At 41.5% G+C, this 10,132-nt stretch overlaps 1 protein-coding gene across 1 annotated transcript in view; it reads right to left on the reverse strand.

Moving 5' to 3' along the window:
* The window catches only part of LOC109995854 (complexin-2), a 50,671-nt gene extending 41,553 nt beyond the window's left edge, over window positions 1-9,118 (reverse strand). The window contains exon 1 of the mRNA XM_020649722.3: window positions 8,974-9,118. The gene's annotated coding sequence lies outside the window, so the exon portion shown is untranslated. The remainder of the gene's footprint in view (window positions 1-8,973) is intronic.
* Window positions 9,119-10,132: the final 1,014 nt, after the last annotated feature.

Consider the following 10,132-nt stretch of genomic DNA (forward strand, 5'->3'; position numbering starts at 1 on the left):
TGTCTCAAACTAACTTAAACAGACAAAGAGTTGAAGCAGAGCGCGGGCCTTAGGCCTCCTTGCAAACAGCTACAACACGCCCACTTGTTAGCCAAGTCAGCTGAGCCCATAATTATGCAAATGTGTGCATTACTCTTAGCCTTTAATACAAAGAAGCCAGTACATTTTTTTATGAATACATAAATGAGCCACGGAGACCACGTTTTTTTTTCAGAACCAGGCTTTAAACATTTTTATTTCTATAAATGAGCCTTTGAAAAGGGAACTAATGGGGATTCCTCCACTTTTACAGCCAGCTTCAAGTGGACATTTGAAGGACTGCTAAAACATCTCGACTTCAAACTTTTTGTATCACTCTCTTAAAGATTCACTGATATATAAAGAGCAGCAGTGCAGAGGATTCAGAAAGGTCGGGGTTTTATTCTCCGTTTGTAACTTGTCCATTGTCAGGTCCACATATAACCTCTATCTCGTACAGATTGTAGTTCATGACCTGTTTCTGTTTGAGGCGTCGTTCAGTGACATGAGACGCTGCTGTCATACTGCCAACATTGCACTGAACAGAGTAACAGGGCTGAGATCTGCCCCATTTGCTGTCACTGCCTGACAGCGTGAGAAGCTCCATGATAAACGCAGTGACAGCCCGGTGTTAAACAGGACTTCGGAGGCCTCGGTGCAGTGGCAGCTCGCCAAACCGGCGTAATGTCCTAACACAGAACGACATTAAGAAAACCACAGCGTCAAAACTCCAAATGGAAAAAGTCAGTTTACCGTTTCAGCAGGGACTGTGAGATTTTCTTCTGAATATACAAAAGGTATTTAAAGGAATTAAGTGAATTGGCTCTGCTTCAAGGCGGACACTGTGTGGGCCAGCCACAAGTTATTTAACTTGGCAGTGTGGGAACCTGCTGTGCAGTTAATTAGCAGGGGATTCTGGACGGTGGCGTTCATTACATGGCTGATTGAACAATTAATCCATGTGTTTTCTGAGGGGTGACATGCGGCGCTCAGTGAAACTGAGGTTAAGGGCGGAGAGGTCTATCCAAGGAGGCCTGAAAACCCTTGAAGGTCCAATAAGATATCTCCTGAATTAAATCAGAAAATGAACTTAGTATATCATCAGACATTAAAGAAACATGCTATGTTGAAGTGCTGGCTTCTCTGACAACAATGCAGCAGCTAGTTTGTCCTCATCTTGAGTTTAAATTCCAGTGCAGAATGGATTGTTTTTGTTTTGACCAGTGGAGATAAGCGGTTTAAAGGCACCCCCACACGGCTGTTTTGGAGCGGGCAAGCAAACTGGACCTAAAAAGCCTCTGCATATTTCTAATAAGCTCCATGAGCAGAAATGTGGTGAAATAGGATAAATATTGGAGCTGCTTTTGAAAAATAGATAGAAGTTGGAACGAAGAAAGGTTGACTGTACGTGTCAGAGTTACATATTGGTCATTAAACTTGACTTTTTCTTGGAATTTAGAAGCATATATAGGAGAGGTGGTTGGGATGTCTTTGGTCTACTAAGTTGTTTTTACATTCCACTTGATTTTCTTTTTTAATGCCACTTTAATTTCAGTTACTTAGAAAACTACCAGATTTTCAGATTTTAAAAAGATGAATATACCTGTTCTGCATTGATATAGAGGCACTACATTTTCGGTTTTCATGTGAAATAAAAGAACATTTGCAAACAAGAAAGGACCAATTTAGGAAGAAATTAAGAGGCCAGGGTGATGTCCTGTTATTCTGACCTCAGGCTCACAAAAGCCCATAAAACGTCTGAGTGGTCATTAAAAGAAGCAATAAATGTCTAAATATTTTACAGTGATTTATCTAATGGAAAAGAAAAGTGAAATCTATCGCAGGTATGAGACAGGTAACGAGCCGGAGAGGCGCCGGTGACTCAGACAGTTTTCAGGATGAGTCATCAAGTCACAGCTGATCAGTGAGACAATTTATCAGCCGCACAGAGAGAAGGGACAGGTAGGAGGAGACAGACAGGTACACAGACCGACGGACAGGAGGATACCAGAAAAGCAGGCCCAACCAACGGGGCAGAATTTAGTTTTAACAGTTGTTTTTAAATCTACTCGAAACCCAAACCCAAAAGGTCTTCTGACATCACATTGAGAATCTAAGAAGAAACTAAGAAACCAGATTTTAAATGTTGTTTCTGTAAACTTTTTGGATTATATCGAGTATGGTTAGGCACAGATATTTACAACAAAATGAATCAACTAAATCATAGGAAAAGTCGCAAGGAAGCTCTTACGCTGTAAACAACTGCATAAGGGGGCCAAGAATGGACGTGCACAGTTGTCTGCTTAAACAACAAGCCGTTTGGAGAAACCAAAAACTATTCAAAGACAATTTGTACCAAAGAAGAAAACACTGTGACACTTGTTCAAAAACTCTCAGCTTAAATGATTAACTACATATAAATATGGACAGTGTGCCTCCTCCTTCCATTGTACAAAAAAGTGAGGTCAAATACCCCTGCAAAAGGCGCTGACATTTTGCTCAGGTGACGTAATTTGCAAGTTGACCCATGCACAGAAGGTAAATGTCTGGTGGAACTGCAGAATTAATGCCACGGCTCGTCTGCTAACCGAAGCAGACATTAAGGTTACTGATGAATGTCAAAGATCCCTCACGTGGCTTCAGCACAGCTGAACAGATTATCGTGTTGGTCTGGAGCAGAGACTCAAGTTAAGTTCAATAAGTGCATTGTTAGTTGTTGTTACTTTGCTATTGCCATCAATCATGACTTTGAAAAATCTGGCCTTTTTCATATCAAATAAATAACAAATCTTCTCAGAAATATTAACACCTGGACCAGAAAATAATAACTATCATGGCAGAAAGGAAGTTTGACAAAAAAGTTCGACCCATGTCCCATCTGTTAACATGGAGGAGACAGGTTTTATCTGTCCTTTACCTTTACTGTAGCCAGTCAGCAGGGGGAGTTCTAAATATTTTGGCTTCACTTGTAGGCAGCTGTTCTCTGTCCATCTTACAGTCTATGGCTGAAAGGTAAATACTTTGTCGCAAGCGCTGACATCTTAATGCTCTCTGTTGTCTGTTGAGTTTTGTCACATCTGCCTGATAGCTGTGAAGTGAAGCTTCCTGTGATATAATACACTCACAGCTTTGTTACCATGAGTGACCTTCATCAATGGAAACTAATCAACGAAACATTGTAATAAAAACAAACTGAAGCCTGTCTCGCATTCAAAGACTCATTCTCCGATGAAGCTTAGCACCACCATGGCGACTCCCCTCATCCTGTTGTGTCATCATTTCTAGATAATTGATGAGATTTTGAATGTTTTATATCGCCAATGTGCAGACTGAGAGTGGATAAATAAATAAAACAGTCAATCTGCCCTCACACACAGACACATCTCTTTGTTTCCAGACTGAACCTTTTAGATGAAGTCTAAGACACAGTGCGGTGAGAAGTCTCTCAGCATGAAAACAGTCCGATTCACTCTAAATAAAGAACTGCAGGCAGCTTTATTGAAGGTATCTCAGTGCACAGCCAGTTATAAATAAAGCATCTTTTATGAATTCCCTCTGACGTCTTCCGAGGCTCCAGCTGAGTGAAAGCATGGCGACATAAACTCCTCACACACACTCTTACACGCACACAAAGCACAATGTCTGCTCCAGATGTTCAACTTCAGAGCATGAGGGATGTGTTCAGTCGGAAACATTTAGCAGCGTTTTTGGAGCTTTTTTTTTTTTCTTCTTCTGGTTTCACCCAAACGCCTGTGAACAAGCTGTGTGCTTGTTTAGTGGCTGTGAGGATACATAAGCTCACATGTATGCAAGAACACACTGTATCAGTATTCTGAACAGAGGTCTCTCAATTGTCCATACTAAACTAAATTAAAAATATCAAAACAAGCCGTCGGGAAATCAATGAAAAATCAAACCTGCCTTTCCTGAACCTATAAAGAAAATCAAAGATGGCAAAGCTTAGCCTTACTGCACTTTTGCACATGTACAACTTTGAACAGGAGTGTCAATTCTTTCAGTTTCTCTGAATTCAACCCGGCAGATCTATAGTTTAAACAATGCTAAACAATGAAACATTTTAATATGACCTCGAGCCTGCTTTAGTTATTATTGATTTAAAGTCAATATGAGCTCATATGATAAAAACACCAACATGGCCTTAAAGGCTATTTTAGCTGGGTTTTTTTTTTTTGCTTGATTGACAGGTGCCTTAAAGCCTATTGCACTCTTCCTTTTTGATCAAATCAGTCATTTCTAGGTCTGTTAAATGCCACACGTTATTGAAAGGTCATGTGAATTTCAGGTAGCTTTCATTGAAATCTGAAACCAGCTAAGTGAGGTGCTTCTCCTCTGAGCTCACACCGTACTGGGAATGTGGCCGAGATAACTGCGCATCAGTGCAGCGATAACTCGTATCTACACAGGATAACTGGCATCTATACGGGGCTGTTGATGGCAACAGCAGGGTGACAGACACAGCCAGAATGCCAGCATGACGGGCGACTCTTTCACTTCAGCTGTCACTCAAACCTCTCACTGCTCGCAAGAACAAGGCCAACCAACCATTCAACCAACGATGCTCGAGCTGTATTCATCTGTCGAGTACCGCCACATTATCTTCAGAGAACAGAGGAGAGATGCTGTTCTGATAACGGAAACTCATCCTCACACAATGAGCCTGAAGTCAATGCAGCGCCAGCAGATAATACTTGTCATCTGCTTTGGATGCTTTATATATTGCAGTGTGTTGAGTTGTGAAGGCACATGAGCTCTTTGTTGGGTTGTCACGAGAAACCGGATCCTCCGCACCGCAGTCTAATGCAAACAGCCGTGTTAAAAAAGGTCAACAGAAATTACACCCCACATTAAGAACCAAGAGCTTTAAGTTAAACACAACGTGTGCTTTATAGTTGAATCCTTCTTTTTCCTTTTCGCTGTTCACATACAGCTGCTCTCTGACTCACTCTATTGAAGTCCACTCAGAGAATGAAGGTGTTGATCTGCTTCAATTCAGAGGACTCCTTTTCAGTAGATTGAAGTATGGCCGACTGACAACTAAATTGAACTCTTTCAAAACACGCACCATTACCAGTTTTAATCAACTCCCCTTTAAGCAGGTGTTTTTGTCAGTTCTGTGTCTAGTGCTACCTGCAGTGTGAAACACTAATGTGGGGCTAAATTGAAACGGGTGCTGATGTAAAGCTGCCTCAAACCTTTTTGTACATAACGTGTATAATTCTGGACAATTATGCACCTTGACAGGTACCAAACTTAAACTTTACAGAAGACAGCATACGAGGTTGAGCGCTGCAGAACAGGTCCTCTTCCAGATGACTGAGGCGCCATTTTTTTATGAATAACCTCCACATTTTATAAACATGTTGACATTTAAGCTGTGTAATTATGAGCAAGAAGCCACTGTTAATAGGAACTACAAGGAAAGCTGTGTGCCCATTGTGTACCATGCAACATAACAGCATAACAACACGTATGTGCATTTGCAATATGGGAAACGTACACAAGCTGTGTCATTATGGGTAGAAACAAGCATTCTAAAAATTCTAAATCGAAAAAGAAGAAATAATTGCACATCCATTTCACATGTGCATATAGGAGATCAGTGAGTTCAACAAAAAGGTAAAGGTGTAAATCATGCACACTGTCTTACTTGCAAACAAACATTTATTGGCAACGTGTTATCACTCCTTGATTGTTTAGTGCGAACACCGTTTGCCTGATAAAGGTCTCGTACCAAAACTTTGCCAATAAATGTTTGTTTGCAAGTTAGACAGTGTGCGGAGTTTACCTTAAAGGTTTTAAAAAGCTGTTTCTAGAAATTTAAAATGGCTCAAAAAAGCTTTGATTTGCAAAACTATTACACAGTTCATAGCAAAGCTGCCCGTTATATTTTCTTGGATATCGTGATAGAAAGAAAACAAAAACTGGACAGGCAACATCCTGGTCAGTTTTTCAGCCCATTTCACATTATAAGCTGTGAGCACAGGGAGCAGCTCTATGTACTTCAGTGTCCGCGGCACATTTTCAGATCACTGATTTTCTCCTCGCACAGCCTGGAGGATCACTAAAGAGCCCTTTCCTGAATGCTCTCATTTCCATCATGTTGTTACTGTTATTGTTCTGTTTCTCTGCTTGCTGTCCAGATAGGGATGCTGTCATTTGTGATTACTGACTATTGTGTGTTTATTTGGTTTGGAAAGAACTAAGATGAAGCATTATGATAGGGAGGATAATCCATCAGTAAAGGAAAACCTGACATGTTCTTGCTACTCTGACAGCTCAAGCCCCTCTGATTGTTTGTTCGTTTGCAGAGATCCAACATAAAATAAGAACATAAAACCTCAATTGTTGACTATTTTATCTAGTTTTATCACCATTTGCCGAGTCGTGCATGACCGCCTCAGCATTTTAGATATAATCTGCAAAAAAAAGTCTCCAAAAAAGTATGCAAAAAAAGTCTGCAAAAAACTTAATCTGCAGTGTGGCTCGAGATGAAAAAATCACATATTCAAGAGGCTGCGAGATTAAGGATTATTCAATAGACAACAACTATTACAATAATCAATTAACAATATTTTCAGGGGGGAAAAAAGCAAAAATAAATTCCGGTTCAAGCTTCTCAAAGATAAGGGTTTGACTCTTGTCTTTGACATGAATTACTTTTTCTCTGGACTTTTGGTTAAATAAAACAACTTGCCTTTACTTTAGGGAATAATCGCAGGTGTGTGGTTTTATTTTTTCATTTCATACAATTATCAATAATAATCTTTATAAGGGAACACACATATTTTTAAAACCCTCTTCTTATATTTTGGGGTCATAAGGCATGACTTACAGGCACGTAAAGCGCTGCAAATGCTACAAAATGTAATCTTAGCAGGAAAATGCGATCAGAGTAAATCCACTAAAAGTGCATGGTTTTCATCGCTGTAGGCTCAGATTCTTATTTTAGGTGTGAAGGCAACATTACAGAAAGATATGAAGCAGGCTTTTCTTGTAAAACGAATATGGCTTTTTGGATCAAGAGAAAAAAGATGTGGCACCAGACTCCATTGATGACAATAATGAAACACATGAGTAGCTAACCAATGCTTTAATATGTTGGTCTTTTCATGCTGTGACTTTCATGCAATAAAGGGTTGGCTCGAATCCGACACAAAACAAATTCACCAAAAAACGGATCAAGCCGAGAAAGTGATAGTCCAGCAAATCTATGTTTTTATAGCAACGTAAGTTTGGTGGCTTTTACAAGTTTTATATTTTCAAAAATGCATCTTTTTTTTCAAAAAGGTGTTTTTCTGGGGGTGACTTTTTTTGTGTAAATTTGTGAGAAAGTTTGAATAAAAACCTGAGCCTGTCAGTGGTAGAAGAAAGGGGCTTTTAGTGGACGTACTTACTGGGTTTGAAACATTTGCCTTTAATGATAAGATTGCGGGGGCACCAGTAGTACACGCACCACGTACAGAGGCTTAAGTCCTCGAGAGCAGACGTGCCAGGCTGGAATCCGCCTAGTGGCTCCTTTCCCGCATGTCATTCCCAACTCTCTCATCCCTCATCTTTCCACTTTAATATCTCTAAAATGAAGGCATAAAAAGCCCCAAAGTAAATCAAAGAACAGAGATACGATTGCGACCACTATTTTGTTACATATTCAACAATCTACTAGAGCAAAGAAGTCTTAGTTCCTATTTTAATCCCAGAGAAAAAAAGAGTCCAGGTTTTTAACCCCAAGGGACTGTCAGACCTGACACATTACTTTATACATGTTTTAAATCTCTGAAACAATGAAACAGCAGTACAGTAGATATCCAGAGATGAAGTTACATTACACTTGTGTAGCGGTGTTCCAAAGGAAGACGAAACACAAAGTCCTGTCCTGACCAAAGCACCTTATTTTTGTTGTGATGTTCCTTTAAATGTGCAGTAAAGCTGTTTTTCAGGAATACAATGGTTCAGTCTCACTCTTAATGTAATTGGCTACGGAGAGCTCTCACACCCATTCAAACATTAATGCACAAACCCAAACCTCCCAAACACTCTCTGTGCACAAACACACTCCACCTTTCAATACCAGCAGCACTATTTCCTTGCTGCACAAAAACACACCAACACAGCCCTCCACTATGACAGCCCCACATACAGCTCCCTGTGCATTACATAAAGCTAATCAATGCTCTGGCAGCTATAAATAATTCAAGCTCTCCAACATCCATCAGCAGCCGAGATGCTGTTGCTACTGCAGCGGAGGAGGAAGAGGAGGAGGAGGAGGAGCGGAGCCGGCGGCCTGGCCCTCCTCACCCAGCAGCAGCGCGGGAATACCACCACCTCATCCTTCTCAGTGATTTCAGTGGAAAAAAAACACTCAGCTGCAGCCTCCTCCACCTCCTACTCGTCCTCCTCCTCCTCCTCATACCTACGGGCGAGATATGGCGGTGAAAGAGGCGAGCAGATCCGCCTTCACCTAGATGAAAAGATACACAACACGGGGCAGGAGGAGAGGAAAGGAGAGGAGAGGGGAGGAGAGGAGAGGGGAGGGGATGGAGCACGCCTTTTTTGTTTCGTGCCAAAACTGAAACATAAACCGTGATGATTTTTCTTTTCAAAGAAAAGCGCATCTCTCTGACAGAACTGCTTCCGCGTGTTGCACTAAAGAGCGTCCAGCCAGGTGCAAGCTGGCGGATACCTGCAGCGCGTCTGCCGCCTGGACAGGATGTGTGTGTCCATCTGTACACACATCAGACACACACTCACAGTTCACGCCTAACACCTGCGCGCATCCTCCTGGTTCAAATCATCTCTCACACACCCCCGAAATAAAACCCCGTTGCCCAAACACACAAAGCAACAAGGCATGATAACAACCGAGTCTCCCGAGCAAAACCTCCCCAACCCAGATTCTGAGATATTTTGACGCACGGGGCGTTTGGTTTTACTGACCTGATGTCTGAAGCGACCGAGGTTGTGAAAAAGGATGCCGACCAGTCTGTAGCCAAACCCCCGTTTGATGCCTGCCCTATATCCTCTCCCTCTCTCCCTCTCTCTCTCTCTCTATCTCTGAGTCTCCACCACCACCCCCCCCTGCGCACTGTTACCTCACCGCCTCCACTTCGTTACTCCAAGGCAGGAGAGAGAGCAAGGAAGCATATGGCGACTGATTCTCCACCAGCTCAAGCAGACACACAACAGGTCTCTATGTTTTCTTTTTCTTTTTTTTTTGTTCTGCAGAAAAACGTTGGAAAACAGCACCCCATTCTGAGGCTACTGGTAACTTTGACAACTCTGCTACTATAAAGGAAGAACTACGTGTAATTAACTTGAATTAAACAGCCAGTTGTCTATATCAAAGGCTGTACTTACTGTAATTGCAGGTCCTTTTTTTAACACACATTGGAGTACTTACTATGAACATTTTCAGTACTCTAATCGATTACTACAGCTGGTTTGGTGTGTGCAGTAAACGGAGGATACTTTTTTTTATAACTGCACGGTGGAGTCTGTTCTCAAATTAGATTTTTATCACCTGGTTTGGTAATCTCTCAATAGGAGACAAAAATAGGTTGCAACACATCATAGTAGGATATTTTGGGTTAAATCTTTCCCTCATTAGTAAAACAGCGTCATCTAAGGCTGGAGACATATTACAGTGTCCTCCTCATCCTCTGTTTGGTGAGTTTGAGCTTCTGCCCTCAGGCAGGAAGATACAGATTATCAAAAGCTAAATCAAACAGATAGAAAAAAGAAGATGTGCCCGCACACTTGCTCAATGCCACTTACTGAATCACAATGTTTCGACCTGAGTATGGGACTTTGAGTTGGGAACCGGAGGTCCGCCGATTCAAGTCCTGGTGTGGACGAAATCTGGAAATTGGTGGTCTGGTATCTGGAGTCGTGCCGGTTCACTTCCTGAGCACTGCAGAGACCTTTGAGCAATGCGCCAAACTAAAACAAGGCCAGGTCTCTTCTACTTATAACCAAATGTGGATCAGGTGGACATAAACAGTACGATCTCCTGAGCAATCGCCATGGAAGCATCATCAGAAATGTGGTTTGTTGAATTATTATGCTCATTGTGGAGTTAGACATGTATTTGGTTTAG

The sequence above is a fragment of the Labrus bergylta genome, chromosome 9 (assembly GCF_963930695.1).
Source record: "Labrus bergylta chromosome 9, fLabBer1.1, whole genome shotgun sequence".
Lineage (NCBI taxonomy): Eukaryota > Metazoa > Chordata > Actinopteri > Labriformes > Labridae > Labrus > Labrus bergylta.